The sequence below is a fragment of the Vanacampus margaritifer genome, chromosome 16, assembly GCF_051991255.1.
Source record: "Vanacampus margaritifer isolate UIUO_Vmar chromosome 16, RoL_Vmar_1.0, whole genome shotgun sequence".
In the NCBI taxonomy this organism is placed as follows: Eukaryota; Metazoa; Chordata; class Actinopteri; order Syngnathiformes; family Syngnathidae; genus Vanacampus; species Vanacampus margaritifer.
This window is the reverse complement of record NC_135447.1, coordinates 14,218,388-14,230,416: the sequence shown is the minus strand read 5'-3', so window position 1 is coordinate 14,230,416 and position 12,029 is coordinate 14,218,388. Positions and strand designations below refer to the sequence as shown.

Sequence of the window (12,029 nt, the reverse complement as noted above, 5' to 3'; positions counted from 1 at the left end):
CGTTTTCCAGCACCTGCATGTAATCTGACGCACGACGACGCTCCCGTCTAAAGGTTTAAATTTGAATGGCGGGCGCCCATTCATAAGATGATTAGTGTGTAAAGGGCGAGAGCGGCAAGATCAAAGACTTGGCAGATGGTTGATTGGTGGAATGAGTGAAACTTCCTGTCGAGCCAAAGCAGGAAGTGAGTCAGAGTGGAACTGTCAATCAACTGTCACTTAAACATGGCAGTAACAACAGTTTTGTTTTTTTTTGCCAGTGCAATAGATCCCATTGGCTGATCAATATAAATACATTTACTATTTAATAAAGTTACTTTTTGTTTTTGGTTACTAATATTTTTGACTCTTGTATAAAACAATTTGAGGTAACTTAAATTCGACTCAGCCCTCATTATGGAGCGGTTCAGTTGTAGATCAGAATAACAAAACATATTGAACTGATTGCTGTCTGACAGGCAAAACTTCAGATACAGATTGTACTAAACATCAATGAGACATCAAATATTGGCTGAGTCACAAAGCAACTGCACCAAATGCCAAATTACCCAGATAACGCAACCGCATTGCCTGTGTGTGCGTGCATGTCACTCCCACCCACAGGTGTGTCAAAGGCAGTTTCCAAGCTGCTGCCCCTGGCATTTCTTCAAGGGTATCAGTCATGGCAGCAACCAGCTCCCACAGCCAGTATCAAGGCTACGATTCCATTGCATGGAACCTCATTTTCACTGATCTAGAGTGGAGAAGGGGGGAGACGGTTGTGGGGTGGGGGGATTTCTACCTATTTTGCATTTCTGTTGAAATGATTTCAGTTTCACTAGTTTTATAACTTGAGAAGAACCCACACACAACTGCACAAAGTTTCATGTGGACAGTTGAGAAAAGTCACTCATATGTTATTGTGATTTTTATTCTCCACACTTTTTTTTGGACGCGTAACAACTCCCACATAATGCTTCCGATTTACACCGTTCAAATTTCAACTTGCTTCAAGAATTCATGCCTTCCGGGGTATTTATCATCGAATTCCACTTTACTTACAGTATTCGCACGATTTAACGTTAAATGCAATTTCAATTCGACGGACATTGAAATATGAAATTGAAATTTCAACTTGCAGTTGGTAAAGTGCGGGTTCGAATCCCACCTTCCACTTTACATTGCAAATATATCCATGGCCATTATGCTAAGTGATTTATATATATCTATACCAACTGACTACCATATCAGGAAATGCATTATAATTTTGCTGAAACGATTAAATGCATGCTAGCTTTCAGCATCAGATGACACCTTTCAAAAATGAATACGCCATTAGCCATGATTTCATACAAGTCGTGTTAGCTCAGTGGTTAGAGCAATTGCCTTCCACCGCAATTACATTTACATTACATTCAATGGTTTGATGCCAAGTGACTATCAGATCAGGAAATGGATTATAATTTCACTGAAATGATAAAAATGCATGTTACATTTCAACGTCAGATGACACTTTTCAAAATAAATTCAATATTAGCCATGATTTCCAGCGAGTCAAGTTAGCTCAATGGTTAGAGCAATTGCCTTCCTCCATGGAGTACCTGGGTTCAAACCCTGCTTGGACCACATTTGAGTACTTTAATCATTTATCTTTCATTTTACTTCATAAGCACATGCATTCAAATCTTAGCATTCAACTTTTCAGCACTCCCACGCATTTTCTGTACAAATTGCCCTTTGTCTAGTTCCATAAAATATCGCTTATTCTTTGTGCTCTAGCACAACCTACTTTGAAAACAAAACCGACAACAAGAAAAAAGGTCACACCACGGCAATCCATCCGAGCACAAAGACACAGCCCTTTTTTTTTTGGGAGGGGGGCTGGAGCTTCCCCAGAGAAGACGTAGGTAAAATACCAACAGCAACGTATCGTGAGAGATAAAACAGAGATGAGGCCTCTTCTAAAGAACCCGAGACCATCTTATCCTATGACACAGCCAGAAAAAAATTCACTAATTCAGTGGAAAAATCCAAGTCATCAATCACCTAGCACGCTATTACGGCGCCAAAGAAGAACGGGATACGACAAAGACTTTTAAACTTCAGGATCTGCTTACAATAAAGCAACAAGTCATTTCACGGGATCACAATGTTCAAAGCAGCTCCTTACCCTGTATGACCTTTACTAAATCACCTGAATGCCTCGCAAACGCTACCTCGAAAGGTCCCTCGACCGTCACGTTCACCACACGAGAAGGTGATTTTTTTGTCGAGTAGGCACAAACTCAAGGCTGCGATAATCACAAACGCATTTCTGCATGGGACAGACAAACACAATTAGCAAGTCAGAGGATGAGGGGAACCATGAGGTCACATACACACACATCTTCCACAACCAGGAGGGCTTGATCTTTTTGAAACTACGATGATGACGCCCTTTGGTCCAGCCAGCAAGAAGTAAAAGCGTTGGGATGTATGACACAGCGCTGACACTACATTGGGTAAACACACTGGCAGTATATCATGTCACGGTGCTTGTGTGAAAAGGATGGATCGCTGGTGTAGTGCAGGATGTGTCATTGCTGCAGAGGGGGGGTCTGGAGGCCAACTCCTGTCTGGGCTGATTCCTGCTTAGTCACTGGGCCAGTCGGGACAGAAAGGCGACCAGCAGCCGTGCTGTCTAATTAATATGAGTTTTGTTGAAGGAATCGCAACAAGTGCTGATCACATGCCATTGTTTAAAGTCGCTGATTTTACATTTAAATTTATATGCAGATAAAGGGAGGTTGTCAGATATGGAGGACCAAAACACATTGACTTGACATAGCATCTGCAGCATGAAATAAATAAATGTGAGAGCAGAGCGTTTTTATTGATTGATTGATATTTAATTCTATTTAGATATTTATTTTTGTATTTATTTCGACATTTATTTTTATTGTTGTTTTTTTTAATTATTTTTTTATTTAGTTTTTACTTTTTTATGGATATATATATTTTGTTGTTTTTATTTGCATTTATATTTATTTTTTAATTACATTTTTGAATAATATTTTTTGTACCCATTTTTATTTTCACTTTTAGTCATTTATTTATTTATTTATGTTTTAATTTTGCCACTTTTGGTCCTCCATAGTCAGAGATCCTGGCTAGTTTGTCATTGCAAAGTCAAACTGTGCAACAACAAAAAAAAAGGAGCCGTTTAAACCCACAGGATCTTATTTTAAATTCTAGTCCAGAACGCAGGGTTTCCAGAGATACTAAATATATACTGACGAATTACAGGGACAAGTAGTGTATTAAATGACACACAAGACATCTAGAATTTTCCATTTTATGTAATGACGGTGCCATTAAAAAAAAAATGCCCGCTTTGATCGCAATATTTGTATAAATATGGGGCCTGATTTCTACGACAATAATAGAGTAGCGGATGTATTTCATGAAAGGATTGTCACAGCAACAACAACAAAAATGATGATACTGATGAAGTACAGAACAAATACGTATTTATTGATGACAGTAAATGAATAGGAGAAGCTGTAAAACACACTTGAGAATGGGAGGATCACTGACACTATAATTTGATCAAAATAAATAAAACAGCACAAAAGCAAGTGGAACATCACTTCCATCGTTCTGCAACATGTAAATAATGGGCCGATGATTTATTTGTGATTTATTCAATCACTGTGGTGTTTTCAATGTGCTCAACGCATCTGTTAACAATTGTTAAGCCAAAACAAAAATGATTTATTTCAGTAATTCTTTTTTCTGGTGGGGAAAAAAATCAGCTCATCAGAACATCTTAACATGCTTCATTTGAATGATGTGAAAGTAATGTGTAGTCTTTTTTTTCTTTGCCCGCTCGTTCTAAGAGAAAAACGTTTCTTCTGTAAATGTTGCAAATGAATCAATATCTTCAATGTACAGCAATCAATGAGTCCACACACACAAAGGATTTTCACTAAACAATATTATGTTACAGCAAACAAATCACACATAAGCACAATTAGCTCAATAAATGAACAGCCATTTACTGTACAGTCACAGCATAATTTAAATTTTTTGGGCGCAAGAAAGAATTTGGCGTACCAGGAGATCCCATACAAAAATAGAACGGACATGCAAACTCCACACAGAAAAAGCCAGAGTGAAAATCAATGCCAGAGCCAAGAATAAACTCAGATTCCAACCATAACATTTGCGCTGTACGGCAGCAGTGAAAACAATATGTGACCGTACTGTCAGTCATACAACACAAGATTCAGATTCAGAAAGCCGACGCACTGTTTTAATTCCTTAGGTCTCCTAGAAAGTAACAAACGTATGTCATTGAGAATCCATAATCAATGATTTAGGAGTTGATAATTGAGCTAAATATCAAAAACGTATTCACACTTCAATTTTCTTCCGTTACCCAAACATTCTCCATTTCAAACATGCCCTTGATAGACACCTAAGGTATATATTACAAATATTGAGCATAAACAAACTTTAAGGCAGCCTCATATCTTTGATTGCTACCAAGTTGAAGATCTAATATAATGTACAAAATCAGTGTCATTTTTTTAAAAAGTGTACTTGCTTTAATATTATTTAATGAATTGTTTGACATAATAGATATGCTATTGATTGTCAGTGACTTTCTTCAAAAGAGGTGACAAAAAAATTACACCCACTTCAGTGCCAAGTCATTTTGAGTCTTTAAAAAAGATTTGAAAATGACGGCAAGTTGATCTTCAACAACAATTTATTCCAGAAATAATAAAATAAGATGAGATGAAACCTCTTTTATATCTTTGTAAGCAAGGTGTGTCAAACTCATATTAGCTCAGGAAAATATATTACCACGTGGGCCGGAAAATATAAAAAATAACATGAATGCAAAAGGAACACAGCAACACTTTGCTCGTATAAATTCCGGGCATTTTATACCTACCTGTTTTTCATATATATTGTTCCCAGAGTGCATTGCGTGGCACAGTTAACGAAGTTATAGGACGTTAATGTATGTCAAATGTGTTTGTCGTACTAGAAGCTGAATGTGTCACATTCAGCACGTTTCTTTGATTTATGTTCATCTATGTTTTTATTTGACTTTTTTTTCAACAACTTCAGGTTGTGTGTAAAATAATGACATCCAGGTCAATTCCGTGTACAAATTGCATTGTTCATCTGAGGACTGCTTGTGAAATTACATACTTAAGTTTTGATTTTGGCCGTCAGATTAATTGGTCTGACATTACTCTTTTTTTTTTGTTACTTTACAAGAGTATCTCGCGGGCCAGATTAAATCCCTTTGCAGGCCTAATCCGGCCCCCGGGCCATATGTTTGACACCACTATTGTAAGGTAAAATGTTATTAGCCAGAAAATAATCTTAAACTATGATAAAACCTTTATATTCAGTATTGTAAGCATGCATTGAATATGCTATAGTGAAAGTAAATTCACTTTTGATTTCTGATTCCAGGACAATAAGCACATTTTGCGTTTGGCCTGCCACCACTACTACCAGTACATTTTTGAATACGCACAGTCAAAACAATATGATGGCATTTGCATAACTGTTAACCGGCAAACCATTATCAAGCAGTGCAAAGAGAACAAAACGCATGGAATCAAATATCTTCAGATTGGAACCAAGCCGAATGTCACGTTTCATTTTTGTATTACCGGGCACGGTTGACAATTTGGTGGCAGGAAGTTGCCAAACGATACGCCTGCTGGGACCGCATTTAACTCATTCACTCGCAGCCATTTTCACTGAAGCAACCCCCTTTGCTCCCGGCTGTTTTACTGGATTTTGACAGATTTTGAAAGGCCTACAGAATATTGTGTTCTATTGCTATAAAAACATGGAACCTACCAGAAGAAAGATTAGAGTCTCTTCTTTTATCAGGAAGAGCAAGTCTATTTCAATCTGAATCCGTTTTGCAGCAATTAGCATTAGAATATAGCTAAGTTTCATCATTATTCACAAACCTGTTGAAAACACTGGCAACAAAAAGCTTGTGGCAACATGGCCCTGGCTGATCTCTTATAATCCGCTGCCACCTACTGGCCATTTTTTGTAATAACCACCATCGCTTTAAGAGACCTCTTCAGCTCAGATGCTGCATCAAAGCTTTCTGTATGTTCTAGCGTTAAAAAAAACAAAACGTACAAATACGTTTTTGAAGTACAAATTATTAAAAAACATATTTATACATATTTATATATATATTTGAATGAGTTAAGTATGGCGACATACATAAACTGTTGGTCAAGCGCACTTTGTTGAATTTTTTCAGGGCAAAGGCAGACTCGGTGAACACGGGCATGAATTTCATTATATTTTATTAATAAATATGACAACAGTGGGTATTAAACCCTCTGAATCATTTTAGAAATTAATTCATTGAACACAGTATTATTCTCATCATTATTATAGTTTTACAAACCGCCATTTCAGTGAATTTGTGATGTAGTTTGAAATGTAAAGAAAAAAAATGAATATAATGATTTGCAACTCCTTTTCAATCTAAATTCCACTGAATACACTACAAAGACATGATATTTAATGTTCAAAGGTTTATTATTTTTTGCAAATATTCTCACATGTTGAATGATAGATGCATGAGATCCATGGACATACACCGGTCACACATGGATCACTGCATCTTTTTCCGCACTATAGCCTCGTTTCCACCGATGGTATCTACCCTACTCTACTCTACTTTGCAAAAGCCCCGTCTCCACCAACAAATCTACCCGGCTCTACTCTACTCTACTCTACTCTACTCTACTCTACTCTACGCTACTCGCTTTTTCTAGCACCTGCTCCTTTGCGGTTCTAAAAAAAAAGTAGCCCAGTTCCAAAACGTGACGTAATTACAACAATGGCTTCCAAACAGATGAATGCTTGGACTTTTGAGGAGGTGCTAAGGCTAAAGATGTCTTTACGCAAGACTGTCATTGCAGCGCATTTAAAGACAATGAGAGGAGCCGCTTTGATTGGCGAAAAATCAAGTTGGCTATGTTCACGACCACAACGGCGCAAATAGTCCTTTTTAAAAATTCTTCGGCTTGTGAGCGTTTGCGAAAATACAAACACCTGGTCTAACCTGCCTCATGAGAGAGTCATGCCAAGTGTAGCGCTGGATTTGTGCTAGTCACCAAAATGGCGATTTCTTCCTCCGGCACTTCAGTAGGAAATGTAGATTTTGATGTGTGATAATAATGACAGGCAGCTGCTTATTCATGGTGACAGTGAGAATTTCATAGGTCTTCATATTAGTGTTGAAGGTATCGCAGAATTTCATGGGCATCCATATGCTAATCTCATTCACGCCATAATGGCACAACTTTCTCCGTCCTCGGATGTTTGGGTGGCATTGTTCGGTGGTAGAGCACACAAATATGGTGAGATACCGTACCAGGGGGAACAAAAATTTACAAATACTGCAATGGTTAAATACATTGTAAAATCGTTTTCAATTTTAGTTCTCTGGTCTGTACTTTACATTAAACGTTTCTTAATCTAATAATATCTATGATTTCATCTTCAAAATTACAGATTTCTTTTTTTTTTGCCTGTTCATATGCATGGGTGTGATGAGATGTCAGATGTCACCTCAGATGTGCGATCCCTCAGTAACTGTTTGAGAAGGAAAATACTGGCAAATGCCTGCTTCTGTCTTTCTTTACATCAACATGATTTCAGCACTTTACAACAGGGGTTATCAACGTTTTGAGTACTTTTTGGGTACTGATTAATGCAAAAGGCTACTAGTTTCATACACACTTCTTAAATAACAAATTGACTCAAATTATTTGGGGATAAATCATTTGCTTATCGTTGTTTTTTCTGCTAGCTTTTCTCCACAAACGCTAAGATTTGGTCTCCCCCCAAATATTTTAAAAAATGTACACCATTGTGAGTGATTTCTTAAGATAATTAATGGTAAGTGGAGGTTTTTTTTGTTTTGTTTTTAAACAAGTGAGCTAGTTTCAGAAGAGGCCCACGGGCTACCGTACTGGTGACACTTAAATTAAAATATGCACTCAAAATTTCTTTATAGTGTATCCGGAACATCAGTATTGCACGTGTAACAAACAAGGTAGCGTTCCGAACTTCCGTATTTTCGTAATAAATTATGGACAATCCGTAACAGTTGGCAGCTCAACTGTGTTTACATTTGCTAACCTGACCATCTCTACAGTGTGTTCATATTGACATAGAATAGCCACAGTCATACTTCTTAACAAGATACAATACAATTGTGGGCATGTCATTTTGAACAGGTTTGGTCGGACCTCAGGCTTGACGCTTTCCTACTCAAAGCTTCCGCATGATTCACCAATTCAACCAATTTTTAAGACCCTAAGGTCATTATAAATGGAATGTAAAAGCTTTATCAGCTCATATGAACTACTGTATACTGACATGAGGGTGTTAGTGGTAAGAATACACATTTGCACGGTGGTCACGACAGACCTTGCAATGGGATGTCTTTAAAATTTGTTGTGATATTTTTGCAACCCCAAAAATCAGGAGAAACGTGACGCTGGGAGAGAGCAGTTAAAGGGATCTTGAAGTGTCAAAAGGCACTCAATATGATAGAAAAAGTTGAGAGGTAGCTGGTAGGGCTCTTTACTTGATGAGCTTGTATAGTCAACAGAAAATTAAGACCTTTTTAATTTATTAAGTGAATGTGAAGGGAAGTCAACCGTAAACATTTCTTGACAATAATATGTGACCTCACTAGTCTAAACATGACATTCTGATTAATATTACATTTGTGGAATATGCAGCAAAATCCAGCTGTTTTTATCCATCTCAGGGGGCGGCCATTTTGTCACTTGCTGTCGACTGAAGATGACATCACAGTTGCTCAGGGCTCAGACAACGACCAATCACAGCTCACCTGTTTTCTGAAGCTGAGCTGTGATTGGTTGTTACCTGAGATCTGAGCAACTGTGATGTCATTTTCACTCGACACCAAGCGGCAAAATGGCAGCCTTCTGATATTGATAAAAAAACGGTTGGATTTTGCTCCTTTACTCATATTCCACTAACACAATATTAACCAAAATAACATATTTTGACTAGTGGGGCTGCATGGAACATTTTGTTGTCAAGAATTCTTTTTTTTTCCTTTGGGGGGGTTGACTTCCCCTTTAAGACTTCTAAGACACAGCAGAAGCAATACTACATCTATTTTTCTTTTTTTAGCTGTTGATTTTAATTGAACTCTTTCTTGAGCACTAAATGTTTTCATTGTAAAAATACATGTGGAAAACACACTTGCTATTAGTTTCATTGTCTACTATTGCAATCAATATTTCTACAATTTATACATAATAACTGGTGTACCCCAACAGCAGTATCTATTCATCATCATAGGATACAATTTTTGCAGGTATATACTATATACAGTAAGCTGTATATCCTTGTTGAGACACAGAAATCTTATCCACATAACTATTTTTTTTAATGAAAATACTATATATACAGTACACAGACACCAGAGTGATTGAAAATGAGGAAAATGTGAATATTTTAAACCAACACTCAACAGAAAACTTGTGTGTGTAGCTTGTTTGTAAAAAAAATAAATAAATGAAAATACAAATTTGTGAATGAGGCTGTGGTGGAATCAACCTGGCTTTGGAAAGACGTCTATTCATTTTTTACCAATAGTCTCAAACAACACACACAAAATGAGTTTCTCAGCTCACTGACTCACATAATTGTCAATGAGTCTTCATACCATTCATGAAAATCAACTTTGGTCTGATCATCTTTGGCAGCAGTGTGACACGAGTCTGCTAACAGCTAATGATGACAAATTTTGAAGTATTACATCCATATTTTACTGAAAAAACAATAAGGTTGTCATGTTGAATGAGCTAGTCAATGCCACAGGCACAAGTGCGTTCAAAACACGACATTGCATTCAAAACATGACACAAAAGTTCCTTTAAGTATCACGTTCCTGAGAGCCATATCCGATTCACCTCTGCCGCACCTCACACCCAATCACCCATCAAAAATGTATTTCCATGACATCACCCATTCACATGGTGTTTAACTCATTCACTGCCATTGACTGCTATTGACGTAAAAAAAAAAATTGAACTATTTCTATTAGTTCCACTTTTGTTAACAAGAGTATGAAAACCTAGAATTTTTTTATTGTACATTTAGAACAGATATCAAATTTATGATTAATCGTGAGTTAACTATTGAAGTCATGCGATTAATTACAATTAAAAATTATGAGCAATTAATTGCATGACTTTACGAGTTAACTCACGATTAATCACACATTTTACATCTGTTCTAAATCTACAATAAAACAAATTCTAGGTTTTCATACTCTTGTTAAAAAAAGTGGAAAAAAATAAATGTTAAACTAATAGAAATAGTTCAAATGAATTTTGGACGTCTATAACCGTCAATGGCAGTGAATGAGTTAATCAGACAGGAGGTGGAGCAAATACAGAAGACGCCTGAGAAACACACCTGTAACAGGTACAAAGCCACATCAAACCACACTTTGAAGCTACAAAAAAAAAATTGAATTCTTTCTAGACACCTGAGGGAGAATGTCACCTTCTCTCTTGTGATCTTCATAATCTTGCTTATAATTATGAGCAAACAATTGCATCCAAACCAAAACCCGATCAACACCATAGCAGCGGACATGTCGGTGAAGTCTTTCTTTCCGTGAGGCAGCGAATGACACACCTCGGCCGGAGGGGCCCTTGGGGTATAATCGGGTCACGTACTGTACAGTATGTGTGAGCATGTTGTGTGTACATGACAAGCTCTCCTTCCCTCCCTCCATGTCTCATCACTCCCTCTCTTTCTCCATCGCCTCCCACAAGACAATGTCCCTCCGCATCAGCGCTTGTCGATGGGGTTCAACTCCCCCCCGCCTTGCCCATACTCATAACCAGGACGTCTTCTGCCTATGATAAGGAACGAGGTCAAAACGGGCAAATATGCTCGCCGTTGAACTCTTTCTCAACATGCAACAATGAGCAAAGTGCACCAAAAAAACCACAGCTCAGACATACTTGACGGGTTTTCCAGGATTAGATCAATGAAGCTAGTTCGTCTTTATCGGCACTTTCTTTAAAGGGTAAGTTTGTATATGTTTCTTCAGTAGACATTCCTGAATAGTTCAAGTGTGGGGACGGGGGCAGCTGCAGCCGCAAGCACAAAATGGCTGACTCCTTGCTCTCGTTTGACTGCACAAAATGGCACCCGTACAACAGCTCACTATGCGACAGGGGTGCCGTGATTACGTTTGATTCTTTGTTTAACCCCTAACTACCTCTACAACATGAAATTAAAAAAAATATGCAAGTCTAAAACTAAACCCAAGGTGTGCTTGTGCAATACAGATGACTGACAAGTATTGAGGTAGATATCTGGTCTTCCATTATTTAAAAGTGAAGAGCCTAATTACTTAATTAATTAGTTTAACCCCTGCCTTGTACCAAACCACCCAAAATGCAAATTTGTATTCTGTGCTATAGGATATTTGAGAGGCTACATATTTTTATGTTGCTTGTTAAAAACACTTTTTAAATAATTTAATAGGTTTTTTTCCTTTTAACAAAATGCATTTTCAGAGTAAATAAGGACCTACAATATGAAACTGGAATTTTGATACATAACACAAGGGGAGGCAACAATCAATTAAAAAAAAGAAAGAAAAAAAGAAAGAAAATTGAATTTTAGTTTTACTGACCTTTTGGAAGACTTTCTATGCAGTGTGAAGTCCTGAGAAGAAGAAAGTAGGAAAATGTGAGTAGAATTGATATTTTGCATGAAGGTATTTTATCAAATTATCTTTGGTGTCTTTAAATTAGTGAATATATGTAAAGTAATGAATTACATTATTTTTCCAGCCAGAAAAATGGTCAAACTAATTAATGATAACATTTATTTTTATTGAATGTTTTAAATGTTTAGGGATTTTTTTTTTTACATTGGTTTCATAAATCATACATCTATTTAAGAAAATTGGGACAACTTCAAGAAAATATCAC

General features: G+C 37.1%; 1 long non-coding RNA gene across 1 annotated transcript in view; it reads right to left on the bottom strand.

The window, feature by feature from the left end:
* LOC144036059 (uncharacterized) overlaps nucleotides 1–12,029 on the bottom strand; it is a 72,811-nt gene that overhangs the window by 33,772 nt on the left and 27,010 nt on the right. Inside the window, exon 3 of the long non-coding RNA XR_013288565.1 lies at nucleotides 11,729–11,760. This is a non-coding gene — a long non-coding RNA (uncharacterized LOC144036059). The remainder of the gene's footprint in view (nucleotides 1–11,728; nucleotides 11,761–12,029) is intronic.